Here is a 16245-nt window from a genome sequence, read left to right as displayed (position 1 = left end):
TAAAGAGAACAGGACAGGAAAACCATGTCAGCCAAATCAATTGCCCTTCTTGCCAAGAAAACAGATTTTTCCCTGAAGTTTTCTTAGCAGACTACCATTTCTTTCTCATTGGTCAGAACAACTGAGAGCTGCAAGGGCTTCTAGGACATCAAGCATTTGGCTTTTCATCTCTTCTGGTAGAAAAAGGAAAGGGAGACGAGATCGAGAATTGGTTCTGGCTGAGCCAATGTGAGGCGTGCGTCATATGAAGCTACTGTTGTTTTTCTCCTGAACTACCTACAAGTTCTCTGTGCTCATACTCCTACCCCTTATAGTCTATTAATCACACTAAAACCAGGCTGATCTTTTTTCAAAAGTAAATCACATCTTATCGCCTTTTTGCTCAAAATCTTCCAATGGTTCCTGTCACATTTAAATGAAAGCCAAAGCCTTGGAGACTGGTCCCTGGAACTCTCCAATCTTCTTCTTTATTCTCACTCCCTGATCCAGTCTTACCCAGCCACACTGGCCTCCCTGATGTTTGTTAAATGCCAAGCACAGTCCTGCCTTGGGGCCTCGGCTTGGCACTCCTATTCCCAAGTCTTCATATGGCTTTACTCCCTCATTTTATTCTGGCCTCTGATCAAATGTCACCTCCTCAGAGAGGGCTTCCCTGCTATCTAAAATAATGCCCACACAATGTTCCTCTCCTCACCTGCTTGATTTTTGTTCTTGGTACTTGGTAGTGCCTAATACTATTATTCATGTCATTGCTTAGTGACAGGCCTAATATAAAACAGAAGATGTTTGTTTCATTCCTGTATTCCTAGACCTTAGAAGTGGATCTTAGCACAGATAGGGTTATTTATTGTTGAATGAATGAGTAGGTTTCTATCATTATCAGTTTTGCCTGTTCCAAAACCTAGTTCCTATTGGTTTCATAAGGAAACAGTATGATCTGAGAGTCTGGGAGGGGGTTGCTCCCTAAGGCAATTCTAGTTCTTGTCAATTCTGTGTCCTTGGGGAAAGTCAGCAAAAGGACCCCTACCCACCCAAAGGTAAGGCAAGGTATTCCTTACTGTTCTATATATACCACCTATGCCTAAGAAATTGGTTTCCCTTTTCTCTCTCTTTCACTCTTTCAAGGCTTGTCTCTTTCACAAAGATTTATTACATGCAGTGGGAGTAAAGTAATGAATCTTTGCTCTTTTAAAGAAGCTTGCATTCACCCTTCAATATAAACAACCAGAGCCATGATAGACTATAAGCACTCATCCTTTCACAAAAGTTGAGCTTTGTTGGTGCATTGTGTCTCAGCCTAGTCTGCAGTCCCTCCCTGTTCTCATGACCTATGTGCTAGCTGCTCCTGGATTCTCTGACGTACATCTACACTACCATGCTGTGATTCTGAGAAAGGGAATGCAGTGAGTCAATGCTGTAAGACCTCTGGAGGAAACCAGAAGGGGAGAGATCTCAGGGGTCTGTATCTGACCACCACTGGCCCTGAGGAGGGCAGGCAGAGCCAGGAATGGGACACAGCAGATCCAACCCTGTGAGAACAGCATAGAGTGGGCAAAGCCTGAACCCTGTAGGAACACTAAGGTCCAGACCACTGGAAGAGGAAGAGGGAACCACTCAGTTGGGGAAATTAGGGCCACTGCCCTGTGGCAACCATCTGAAAAGTGATGCTGCTTTGAGTGACCAATTAGAACTGACTCAAATCTAAAGGTCAAGTGGAAAATTCTCCACTTCTCTGGCTCATACTACTGATGGTTGATGGATGGATTAGGGGTGGTGTCTCCTCAGAGGGCGATTACCCTCAGCAACTGGCCAGAACATTTCCTTCTTTTCATAGTGTAAACATGGGTCAAATTATTTGTTATCATGTAATATGTCATGAAATGACTTTTGTACCACCATAATGGAGGACATAGGAGCCTGGCATGCTGCAGTCCATGGGGTCGCAAAGAAACAAGACATGACTTAGTGACTGAACAACAGCAACAACAATGGAGGCAGATATCAACAAGGCTCATAAGATTTATCATGTTAGGGTTGATTTAAAAACCTCCAAATCGTCTATTTGTACTCAGTTTCAGTTCAGTCGCTCAGTTGTGTCCAACTCTTTGCAACCCCATGAATCGTGGTACACCAGGCCTCCCTGTCCATCACCAACTCCCGGAGTTTACACAAACTCATGTCCATCGAGTCAGTGATGCCCTCCAGCCATCTCATCCTCTGTCGTCCCTTCTCCTCTGCCCCCAATTCCTCCCAGCGTCAGGGTCTTTTCCAATGAGTCAGCTTTTCGCATGAGGTGGTCAAAGTACTGGAGTTTCAGCTTCAACGTCAGTTTTTCCAATGAACACCCAGGACTGATCTCCTATAGGATGGACTGGCTGGATCTCCTTGCAGTCCAAGGGACTCTCAACAGTCTTCTCCAAAACCACAGTTCAAAAGCATCAATTCTTCGGTGCTCAACTTTCTTCACAGTCCAATTCTCACATCCATACATGACCACTGGAAAAACTATAGCCTTGACTAGACAGACCTTTGTTGGCAAAGAAATGTTTCTGCTTTTTAATATGCTATCTAGGTTGGTTATAACTTTCCTTCCAAGGAGTAAGCGTCTTTTTATACCTTAGCACATATCAAGGCACAAATATTCACAATATACTCTATACTCTATTTAAAACACACATTCAGTGAGCCACTGTTTTAATCATATCTTTCCCCCTTCCTTTATTAAATATTTACCAATCACTGTTTCCAATAATTTCTGAGAATCTACAGTGAGGTCTAATGCTATACACTGCTGAGTTTAAGATCATCCTTGAAAACATTGCTTTTCCCATAACAAGGAGTACATTCATTTAAAATAAAAGAATATATAATATTCTTTGCCGCAGAAGTTGTACATAATCACACAAGAATATATTCTCCTTGGTTTAAGCCTGCCTTGTAGTAAATCGTTTTTCTGTATTAACAGGTATTTGTCAGCCATTGTATTGCCATTTCCAAGTTAAAATTAATATTTGTGTGCCAGTGAAATTTATTATCCTGGTGATATTTTCCAATATGTGATTAGCAAGCAGATTCTAAGCATACTGAGGGCAGGCATCTTGTATTATCTATCTGCAAAGCACTAAGAGAATCAGTTCATGGGATTTTTAAAGTTGAAAAGAACCCTGAAGTCATGACACCTCCTTCCACAGATGATTAACGAATGTGTTGAATGAATGGTCAAATCAGTACTCTCTCATCTTTATACCCAGTTCTCTGGCATTTAATACACCATTGCCTTTGAGTTTGACACAGAAGGGTAGTTTTTCAAAGTTCGAATGGATATAGATGTGACATTAAAAATATTATATCAAACTTTTGGGGGGCAGGGTATGGGAATCCGTAGCTTAATGTATCTGAATTCTCATTTAGGAGATTTACTCAAAAATCACCCAGCAATGATCTACTCTTCTGTGAACATTCAATACTTCTCTGGGTGACAAAATTACTTCTAGTAGTTAAAATAGCCAAAAAATCAGTCAACAGAGGTTTAGCTTACTTATGTTTAAGTTGTCAAGGACTTAAATTTCTAAAATGTAAATTAGAAAAGCAAAGTTCTTTGTGTGTATATGTGTTTATATAACTCTCTCTATATATATTTTTTCATATCTTCAGATTAGAGTTATCTCACAGTTCAGAAGAAAGAGCATAATACATTTTAGGAATAGAGAATGAATTTACCCTCAAAATCCTTGGATATGCACAGAGGTCTGAGAAAGGGAGCATAAACTTTGCCTAGTCAGTATTTGGGCTTGAGAAGATTTCCACATTTTAATTTAATGTCAACATAAATGATTATCAGTAAGGCTAAGCCTTTTGAAAGAGAAAGATGTAATGGAAAGTACACTTCAAGGAGTACATCATCCTTGTTACGGGCAAAAGCCAGCACTTGGAATATACTAGCAGAGTCTATATCACATCTGAAGATATCTGGGTTCTAAGTTCCAAAATGTGAGACTTTCATAACACAGGGCTTCTATTTTTGGAGAAGTGAGAGGAACTAGCTACAACTTTTGATTCTAATGAGAGGTAGAGGAAGACAAGCACTTCAAATGTATCTTTCATCATACTCAAACAGGTTATCTTCTCTGATAACTTGGCTGACAAATACAGCTGTTTGGATGCTGAAAATTCAAATAGCTCAAATCCAAAGTAAACCATGCTCATTTTGTTTGGCTCTGAAATGTGCTTTTAAAGTGTTCTTTTTCCAAATTCCAAACACATCCTGTACTCCTTCTTCCTTGTAAATCAGTCTCCATCACAACTCCCCTCCTATACACAGGACTGCAGGCCCACGCAAGACTCTTTTTTACTTTCACTCAAAGCCAGAACTTGTAAACAAGTTTTGTACACCCTGCTTTGTAATCCTTTCCTCATTTTACACAACTGTCAAAAGCAACAGAGGCCAATGTAGTGGGAGGCAACTGGGGTAGGTATATTGATAAAAGACGTCAGTGTCCTAGTTCTAACCGTGACACCCCTTTTCAATACATAAACTTCTCATCACACTGAAACGTTCATTATGCCATTCAGCAGTAGAGGTCTAGTGTGACAATTTACTGTAAAGCGCCTCTGTGATTATAAAGAGGAAATCAGTCACTTATTCTGCCGGGATTGTTCATAAGACTGACAGACATGCTCAGTAAAGAGCGGAGAGCTTGCACCTGGTCAGGAAACTGCAAGATGAGACAACAGTTCTTCTGTTGCTAATAATTATGCATTGGATTTAATCACCAACTTCATGCCTAGCAAAATGGAAGCCAAAGACTGGGGAAATGAAGAAGCAATAGGTATTTAAATCATGGCACATTTTTCGTTCAATTAGTATGGTGATGAGGCGCTCCATTTGTTAGGGGTTCTAGCTGATGCAGACGGTATTTTAAATTAAGGTTAGTTGAAATGATGGCAGCAGAGTTTGAGGAGTGACACGCTACAATGAATATGTCAGTTCTCTATAGGCTAGAGATAGACTTTTGATGGCTTGAATCATAGCTCAGAAAGCTGAGACCGAATAAGAGAAAGTAATTTACTGCCTAACTCATGCTTTTAATAGTTTCTCTTCATTTTAGTTAAAGCAAGAAGTGAGGTTAGGAAGACAGACAGCCTGGAGGAAGAAAATGGATGACTCTAGTCTGTAAATTCCATTTGCATACCATTAATCAATTTAGGCAGCTGGACGGTCTGGGTCTATTACTTAGAATACTGTGTTAACCCAGCCCAGTTTATACTTGTCTAATTGCTCCATTGTACAGAAAATCACCAGGAAATGGTAACATTGCTGCTCTGGCTTTGAAGCTGGCAACTCCAGATAATTTTTTTCCATAAAATTTCACAGTGACACTCAATCTCATCTCTCCTTGGGAGGCTGTTTTTTGATGTCATATATTTAGTTAAAATTGCTCATGAAACGCTCTTCTGCTTTTCGCATTTCTTTGCCATCATTTGCAAAACCTCATCCATTCTACGAATCACTGATATTCATTAATTTGTATAAATGACACGTGAAATAACAGCGAGGAGGTCTCCTAATTTGACACCCACCCTCTCATTAATATAAATGGTGGAATAGGCTTTTCCCAACAACTCAGAAAAGAATTTGAGTGGCAGGTTCTATCTTGATGCCCATGTTTATTGCCACAAAATAGGAATGGAAATAAGTTTAATTAATAGAACAACTGGGAACCAGCTATTCAGCCTATCATCTCAAGGCAGAAGATAAATAAGAAAACAAAAATAACTCTTGCTGGATGATGATAAAAGGGCCAAATACAGTTACCTTTTAGTTAACCACTCACCTGTGATGCACTCTGGAATTTTCTGGGGCAAAGTTTTAATTGCAAGCTGTGTTCTCCCTAGCCTAGTGGGCATACTGGCACTTCCTTCTATGATGAATATATTGGTGTGGGCTCTGAGAACACTGAAAAGTATTTGAGTATTAGCCCAAGCACTTGGTGGTTGTATGTTATATGTCTCTCTTCTCATTCCTAAAGGATGTACAAAGAGCGCAGGCTATGCAAGGATCTGGCCTACAGAAGACAAAGGTTCTGACATGAACTATCCATGTGATCCTGGGTAAACCTCTTGGGGCTTCAGTTTTTTATGGGTAAAAAGCTAAAAGTAAACCTCTAAAGTTCCTTTGAATTCCAAACACTGCATGATTTTATCCCCTTTTTAAGTTAATATATATTAAATTTATTAAGAGCCAGATACTGTGCTACGCAGCTCACAGGCATTCTCTCACTTGCTCCTTCCAAGAGGCTTCAGAAGTAGGTCCTACTACTCACCGCATTTACAGATGAGGACACTGAGGGCTAGAGAAGTAAAGCTGACACTTAAAAAATATACCTTGGACTCTCATACCCCAACACATGTCTGCCAGGTGCCTCAGAATAACTGGTCAAAAAGTACTGTTTTTTTTTTCCTTCTTCCTTCCTTTCTCTTCCTTTTACAATTTTTGCAACAATATTATTGTTTTTATGAAAATATTTGCTTGCTATTTAAAAATCAGTCAATATAGAAAAGCACAAATAATAAAATCATCTTCACTACTCAGGAAAGAAAGTATTAATATTGGATGAAAAGGATTTCAAATGCCTCTCAACAAACATACACATCTAGCTGGAGTTGGATGACACATAGGCAGAAGACAGAAAAAAGTGTGCGATTATTTCTACAAGTAACTGTATTAAATTATATTTTACTTGATTCTAATCATGAAAAAAATGAAACTAAAGAAACTATAGGTCTTTAGAGACTCTCTAGGGTTAAGAAAATAAGATTACGAGAAGACATTTAAAGATTGGAGTCTTATCTACATATATTTAGCTTTATATTTCAATTTCAGACAATATTAGCTAATTCTTGCTATGAAAGGTAAGTAGAACTTATCCCCACCTCCTAATTTTCATTTATTATTATCAGTTTATTTTTTTAATCCATTAAGATTTTTAACCTTTACATTCTATTCTATATTCAAATTTCAAGATTGGGGAATAACTCCATGACTCCAAGATTTTAAAGTTTTGGTTCTAAGTTTAAATGAATTTTTTGTTCACTTGCCTTTATTCCATGTAGTTTCTCCATTGCTAAGTACTTCTGTTTTGATTCACATATTGGTTATGCTTACATGCATAAAAGGTGGGAGAAGAACCAGAACAACCTCCAATCATGGCACCAGGTGAGTGAAGATGAAGGCCATGTCCTTGGGCAAACAGCACTATCAAACAGCAGCAAAGACCCAAACACAAGCCAGACCAGAGTCCAGCACACACCATCTTCCACCTCAGTACTCACGCATTCCTAATGTCTGTACTCTACTCCCTTTTTCACTTCCATTTACCTTCCAACCTACCTCCAGTTACATTCCCAAACACAAATCTGAGCTGGCTATTCCCTGATGTTAAACCGACAGCATAATGTACAATTTCCTTTGTACAGCAGACAATTTTCTTCCCAACCTCACCTCAATATTCTCTTGGGTTTCCTCCAGTTAGTCTTAAGCACAGGTGGCCAGATTTGCTCACCAACTCTTGCAGAGCTGTGAGTTCTTTTCAGGTCTCCATGCCTTTAGATATGCTGCTGCTTCTTCCCAGATTTTCCTCTCTCCCCAGAAAATCCTTGCAGCATCCTTGCAGCTCACATCAACCCTTACCTCTGCAAAGCCTTGTTACTCTTCCAAGCAGTGTTGCAGACTTCTGCACCCATGTGCACCATTCAGTCACCATACACACATTTTTACACATCTCACTTCAAGCCTTAGATAATATTTGTATCTTCCTCAATCCCATTCTCATTCCTAACACCTATCACAATTCGTGACACACATTAGGACTTCCATAAATGCTTATTGAATGCAGAAGTACATTTTCTCCTCATTTATGTCCCTGGTTTCTGGAAGAATACAGAGTCTGCAAGTTTCAATGCTCATCTTTACAGTGAGAAGCATGATGTGTTGGAGTTCTTAACAATAATCCTTCTTGGAAAACTGTGACTTCTTCAGAGAGAGATATTTCAAATCCCAAATCCATTCCCTATAGCAAATGTCTTAACATGCCATTTGTGAACCTGGAATAAATGGATTAAATCTGATTTTCTGGCATAAGTTTCACCATGTGAAACAGACTTCCTGATTCTCCCATTTGTTCTCATGACAGCTCTAGTAGAAAGCAGACTTATGCCTTTGGGCTTGCTATGTGTTTCCATCTTTGTCTGCAAGACTATGCTTACCCAATACAATGCACGGCAGTGACTTAAAACACTTGAAAGGCTTCAGAACTTTCTACTTTTCCCTTGCTCTGAAAGGTGCTTTTTGTTAAGTATATCATAAAATTAAAAGATCTGAACACACTCAGCAGTGAGGTACATGACATACCATGCCATTGTACTGATGGTTTCCAGGAATTTCATTGTCTTTACCTTTCATGGATTACTGTTTTGTCATATTACCAGCCTTGGGTTCACTCAAGGATCACCTTGAAGTGATTCTTCAAGGCATGAAGTCAGAAATTCCTATTAAAATCTTGTGCAGCTTGACTGGTAGATGTGGCAGGGCTGAAAGAGGATACTCCTAAAAGGCTTAAGTGCTCTGCAATCAAAACAATTACAAAGAGCAGTTCATGCAGTGGCCAGGAGAATTCCTAGAGTGTGGACTCTGGCTGCTCTTCACCTGTGGAGGATGTGGGCACTATTGCAAACTGTAAAGGCTTAGTGTTGAAAGAGCAGAGCCTCTTGAAAACATGTTTATTCATTTGCTCTCTAGTATCTTCTAGGCTTGTGTTAAGCTCCAGAGCAAGGACTGTCAAGTCAGAATAAGCCTTCAAAGAACTAGATAATGAACAATCAAAATTCAGAGGGATAATTTCTATAGGACATCTTGTATTAGCTTTCTGTACAAAGAGAGAGAAAATGATACCTTTAAATAAGTTATTATTATAGTCCACTCTCCCCAAACCAATAGGCTCATTCCTAAAGGCATCTTGTAGTTAACTGTTTGCAGTATTTTCATATTATTAACATCATAACTTACTCTACCAATATCAAATTATTTGACAACAGAAGACAGAACTTACTCTGGATTAGCTCCACAGACAACAAACATAAAGGCCAGTGTGACAACCAAATTGCTGACCACAACACACTCATAAATTAGCATACTTTGGATATAGTCACACTAGCTTTTTAGCTGGTAAAAGGACAGTACCGTATAGAAAAAAGCACAGATGTTACAGAAAGACTTGGATTCAAACTCCAATATATAACCTTGGGAGAGGTCATTATAAGATCTCAAGTTCCTCATATGTAAAAGAAGCATATGAATAATAGCTACCTCTTTAGATCATTGTGAGTATTCAGTGAGGAAGTTTATGCAAAGTACATAGCCCGGAGTCTGGCAAATCATAAGCACCCAACAAATGGAATGTCTGATTACTGTCTTAAGAAGGAGGGGGAAATACACAGGGAAAAACATAGAAAATTCGGGATAAATACAAAGCATAAAGTAAAAGAGTAGGAAAAAAAATTCCAAATATATCATTCATTAACCAAAGTGGAAGTGAGCTGTCAAGATGAAAGAATAGGGGCCAAATTTATCCTCTCATCTGAAACAACCAAAATATTGTATGAAATAAAAGAGACAGTGGTTTTTAAGACAGTGGCTAGCTGGGAATTAAAGAGAATAATGCTTGAGAGATGAGAAACAAATGAGATAAGCCATATGATTTTCCCAGCTTACTGCCTTCAAAGTTCCCAGGCAGGGTCACAGAAAGAAATACAGGCAGAGCCCAACAGACTCCCTGAATTTATGAAGAGTTGGGAGACAGGGTAAATAAAGGCAGCTAGAGTTTGCAGGACAGAGTACCACGGAGGAAACAGCTACACAGGGATCCTCTCGAGTATTCAGGAGAACATGGATCTATGTATACAAACCAGCAAACTACCCTAAAGGGCCAACATGTAAGCTTGTACTCAGTAAGAATATCTTTTAAAACTGAAGGCAACATAAAAATTTTTTCTGACATACAAAGTCTTAAAGAATTCATCACCAGCAGACTTGCACTATAAGAAATGTTAAAGAAAGTCTGTTAGACAGAAGGAAAATACTACATGGAAATACGTATCTACACACAAAAAATTTTCAATTTGTGGGTTAATATGTACTTTTTCTTATTTAAAATTCTTTAAAGGCAATTTATTATTAAAAGAAAACTGATTACAATATATTATGGAGTTTATGTTATGTGTAAAACTAAAGTATATAACAACAGCACAAAAACCAAAGAGAAAGAAACTAGTACACTACTGCAAAGTTCTTATACTTTACATGAAGTATTATATCATTTGAATGTTGACTGAGATAAGTTAATGATGCATAGCATGAACCTTTATAGCTAATAAGACAACAAAGGAGATAAAAGGGAATCATTAATAAGTAATACTCAACCCAAAAAGAGTCAGATAGAGATGAAGGGGAAAAGGACAAATGGGACAAAGAGAAACAAATAGCAAGGTGATAGATTTAAACCTAAAATTATATTAATAACCACATTAAATGTAAATGATTGGAACACCCCAATTAAAAGACATAGGTTGTCAGACTGAATAACAAAGCAAGACTGTAGTGTAAGCTGTCACAAGAAGTGTGTCTAAATATAAAGACACAAATAGAGAACGATGAATATTGTGTGATATTGCTTTTATGTGGATCTAAAAAATACAACAAACTAGTGACTAAGACAAAAAAGAAGTAGACTCACAGATATAGAAAACAAACTGGTGGTTACCAGTGGGGAGAGAGCAGGGCAAAGGGCAATACAGGGATAGGGGATTGAGAGGTTCAAACTATTAGGTATAAAATAAGCTCTAAGCATGCATTGTATGACAGGAAATACAAGCTAGTATTTTATAATAACTCTAAAAAGAGTGTAACCTTTAAAAATTGTGAATCACTATGTCATTTCCCTATAACATACAATATTGTATATCAACTATATTTCAATTTTTAAAAAGATACATAGGTTAAAAGTAAAAGGATGGAAAAATGTGACACACTGATACTAACCAAAAGAAGTCTCGAGTGACTATTAATATCAGATGAAGGAGATTTCAGAGCAAAGAATGATGGTCATCTCATCATCATAAAGATGTCAGTTCACTGGAGGACATAATTCTTAACATTTATGCACCTAATAATAGAACTTCAAAATGCATGCAGTGAAACTGATAAAGCTACAATGAGAAACAGAAAGAATCACAATTATACTTAGAGATTTCAATAGTTAATTGACATTTATAGAACACTCCACCCCAAAACAACATAATACACATTCTTTTCCAGTATACAAGAACATTATAAAGATAGACTATAAAACTACTATCAATAAATTTGGAAGAATTAATGCCATTTAAGGTACGCCTGATGACCGAATGGAATTAAATTAGAATTTAACTGCAATAAATATAAATCAGTTAAAGTACAAACATTGTCATATTTGGTAAGTGTGCTCACACACACAAACACACAAAAATGCTATGTCTGTTTTCAAATGACAAATCTAAAACATAAAGGCTCAGAAAAGTTGAAAACCAAAATACTGAAAAGCATATTTCAGGCTAAAGATCAAGCTTTGGAAAAAACTTTCAGTTCACCAAAAAGACAGAACGGTTGTGAAACTTTATTCAAACAAAGAGAAAAGAGAGACATCTCAAAGAATTGATCACAAAAAAATCTTCAAAACAAACAAAAAACCCTTCTGGAGTTAATAAGAAATTATAGCAAAGTTTTAGGATACAAGGTTAGTATATGAAAGTTAATTAGCATAGCATAGCAAAGTCGCCCAGTCATGTCCGACTCGTAGCGAACCCATGGACTGTAGCCTACCAGGCTCCTCCGTCCATGGGATTTTCCAGGCAAGGGTACTGGAGTGGATTGCCATTTCCTTCTCCAGGGCATCTTCCCGACCCAGGGATCAAACCTGGGTCTCCCACATTGTAGGTAGACACTTTACCATCTGAGCCACAAGGGAAGACTGAAAGTCAATTGCTTTCCTATATATCAGCAATGAATAAATGAATAATTGGAATTTGAAATTAAAAACGCTATCATTTACATTAGTATCAAAAATAAATATTTTTTGGATTAAAAAATATAACAGGAATGAATATAACAAAATATTCACAAGATCTATATGAGGCAAATTACAAAACTTTGATGGAATCTCATTAAATGGAAAGATGTCCCATGTTCATGAATAGGAAGACTTGGTATTATTAAGAGGTCAGTTTTTCCCAAATTGACCTATAGATTCAGTGCAATCCTAGTCAGAATCTCAGAAAGTTATTTTGTAGATGTTTACAAGTTGATTCTAAAGTTTGCAAGTAAAGGCCCGGAATGTTGAAGGAGAAAACAGAATTGGTGGACTGACATTACTTAACTTCAAGACTTACTATAAAGTTACAGTAATCAAGGCCATATGGGATTGGCAAAAAAAAAAAAAAAAAAGACAAATACATCAATGGAACACAACAAAGAGCCTAGAAATAGACCCACATAAATACATTAAACTTATCTTTGACAAAGTAGGAAAGGCAATCTAATAGAGAAAGAATAATCTTTTCAACAAATGATGCTGAAACAACCAGCCAGCCACATGCCAAAAAAAAGCAAAAGAAAAAAAAAAAAAGGGAAGAAAATAGAATCTAGACACTGACTTTATACCTTTCATAAAAATTAACTCATAGTGAATCATAGACCTAAATGGAAATGCAAAGTTATCAAACTTGCAGAAGATAACGGAAGAGAAAATATAGGTGACCTTGGGTCTGGTGGTGACTTTTTAGATATACCACCAAAAGCAGGGTTTATGGTGAAAGTTAAGTTGGAATACATTAAAATTTAAAATATTTGTGCTACAAAAAACACTGTTAAATAAAGAGATAAGCCATAGACTGGGAGAAACTATATCCAAAATACATATCTGATAAAGGGCTTTTCTCAAAACTATACAAAGAACTCTTAAAACTCAATAATAAGAAAACAAAAAACCCAATTTAAAATGGATAAAATATCTATACAGATAACTTACTAAAGACATACAGGTAGCAAATAACCATGTGAAAAGATGTTCAAAATCATATGTCATTAGAGGACTGAAAATTTAAACAATGAGATATTACTACATTTATTAGAATGGCTGAAATTCAAAACACTGACAATGTTAAATATTGGCAAGGACATGAAGAAACAGGAACTTTCATTCATTGCTAGTAAGAATGCAAAGTGGGCACAGTCACTTTGCAAGACAGTTTGGCAGTTTCTTACAATGTTAAATGTGATCTTATCTTGTGATCTAGCAGAACTTATGGAAAAAGTTAAGTTGGACTACATTAAAATTTAGATGTTTACCCGAAAAGATTGAAAGCTTCTGTCTACACAAAAATTTGTACTCAAATGTTTATGGCAGTTTTTTTTTCAAACTTGCCAAAATCTGAAAGCAACCAAGATGTCCTTCAAAAGATAAATGGATAAACAAATGGTTGCATATCTAGACAATGGAGTATTATTTAGTGATAAAAAGAAATGAGCTATCAAGTCACAAAAAACATGAAGGAAAAAATGCATATTGCTGAGTAAAAGGAGTGAGTCTGAAAAGGCTACATACTGTATGCCTCCATTATAACATTCTGGAAAGGGCAATACTATAGAGACAGGGAAAAAAAATGGGTGCTAAGCGTTTGGGGAGAAGGAATGAATAGGTATAACACAGGGGATTTTTAGGGCAGTGAAGCCACTATAAATGATACTGTGATGGCAGATACATGACATTATACATTTGCCAAAACCTATAGAACCCATAGACAGAGTGAACCCTAAAGTAGACTGTGGACTTCAGTTAATTTGATGCATCAATATCAACTCATTAATTGTAAAAGGTGTACCACACTAGTGTAAGATATTATTAATAATAATATGGGGATAAAATGCAAGATATTAATAATATGGGAACCTGTGAGCAAGGGAAAGAGAAAAAGAAGGTTCAACACAACTCTATAAATTCTGCTCAATTTTCTATAAACCTAAAACTCTAAAAATGTCTAGTATTTTGGAAAAAATATAGCTTCAATATTCAGAAATAAAAATTTCTACACATATAAAGATAAATTGATAAATCAATCAGGATAGTGAGAAATTCTAACATACCTCACAATAATTGATAAATTAGACAAAAATTTAGCAAGTATATTTGAGATTTGACCCATATATATAACTAATACTTGTTTTATGGGACATATTTCAAATCCTACATTCAATAGTAGAGGAATTCACTGAGACATTTACACAAATTTGCTTCATAGTAGTTCATAAAGTAAGTTTCAAGAAATTTCAAAGTAGTGGCATCCATAGAATCACTTTAAGGTGGAAATCAGGTATCAAAATATATCTACAAATGCCAATGTGCTTGGAAATGTGAAAGCATATTTAGTGGGAGCAAACTAAAGCACCACTTAAAAGATAAATGTTTATGATAGAAGGCTGAAAATTAAAGACTATCTAACCTGCATGCTTAGTCGCTCAGTCATGGCCAACTTTTTGCAACCGCATGGACTGTAGCCTGCCAGGCCCCTCTGTCCATGGGATTTCCCAGGCAAGAATACTAGAGTGGGTTGCCATTTCCTTCTCCAGGGAATCTTACCAACCCAGGGATTGAACCTGCATCTCCTCCATTGGCAGGCAGATTCTTTACCACTGTGCCACCTGGGAAGCCCAGTATCCAATGTAGGAAATATTTTAAAAGGAAAAACATTGTAGAAGAAAGGAAAAAGTAAAATAATAAAGATAAAGGCAGAAGTTACTGAATTGGGAAATAAAACACATTAACATAAAGGAATGATAAAGTCAAATTAGTACTTTTGGAAAGACTAATAGACAACCTTCAGAAAACACATATTAAGAAAAAAAGTGACAGAAGCAATAGAATAAATGGAGGAAGGATACAGATATTTAAGCTTATGAGAGAAAATTATTAACATCTTTTGCTATTAAAATTGAAAACATATGAAATGGACAAATTCCTAGAATATATCTTACTGAATTTGAACCAAAAAGAGAAAAGAATACCTGAAAAATCCTATGCCTATTAAAGTAATTAAATCAATAGTTAAAAATCTTCCTACAACTATCAGGTAATGATTATCCCAGGGTTCAAGGAAACAGGGGATGGATGAGTGTTAGTACACAGAGGGCTTGGCAGATATTGCTAATATCCTATTTCTTAAGCTAGGGTTAAAATACGCATGTGGTAGGATCCAGCAATCTCACTCTCAGGCATATACCAGACAAAACTATAGAGGTATATGCATCTCTGTTTTCAAAGCAGCACTAGTCACAATAACCAGGACATGGAAACAAACTAACTGTCCACTGCTAGATGAATTGATGAATAAGATGTGGTACATGCATATAATGGAATACTGCTTAGCTATAGAAAGAATGAAATAATACCATTTGCAGCAACATGGATGGACCTAGAAATTACAATACTAAGTGAAGTAAGTCAAAAAGAGAAAGATAAATATCATATGATGCCACTTATCTGTGGAATCCAGAAAGATGATATAAATAACTTATTTACAAAACAGACTCACAGACATAGAGAACAAACCTGTGGTTTCCAAGGAGGAGGGGAGATGGGGAAGGGAGGGACTGGGAGTTTAGGATTAGCAGATGCAAACTATGACATACAGGATGGATAAACAACAAGGTCCTACTGAATAGCACAGGGAACTATTACTAACATCCTCTGATAAACCACTATGGAAAAGAACATATATACATGTATAACTGAATCACTCTGCTGTTCAGCAGAAATTAGTCCAACATTGTAAATCAACAATAGTTTATAAAAAATTTTAGATATACATGTTTTTTATTAATATATTTTGCATATATATTAGATATATTAGTTTGTATTACATTTTTAAAGACTGTATATGCTAATTCAAAAGTTGTATTTTAGATCTTTCTCTAAACTAAGATAATCTAATATGTATATTAGTTCCAAGACTCCCTAAGACAGATCCCAGTATTAGAAGGGTTATAAAGGATTCATGTGAAAAATGTACTATACAAATGGCCTTGAAACTGAAAACGTGACACAATCAGAACCATCATATCATGTTACTAACATGGTCTTACACATACATACATACCTG

Source organism: Capra hircus, chromosome 4 (genome assembly GCF_001704415.2).
Source record: "Capra hircus breed San Clemente chromosome 4, ASM170441v1, whole genome shotgun sequence".
Classification (NCBI taxonomy): domain Eukaryota; kingdom Metazoa; phylum Chordata; class Mammalia; order Artiodactyla; family Bovidae; genus Capra; species Capra hircus.
This window is presented reverse-complemented; position numbering follows the sequence as displayed.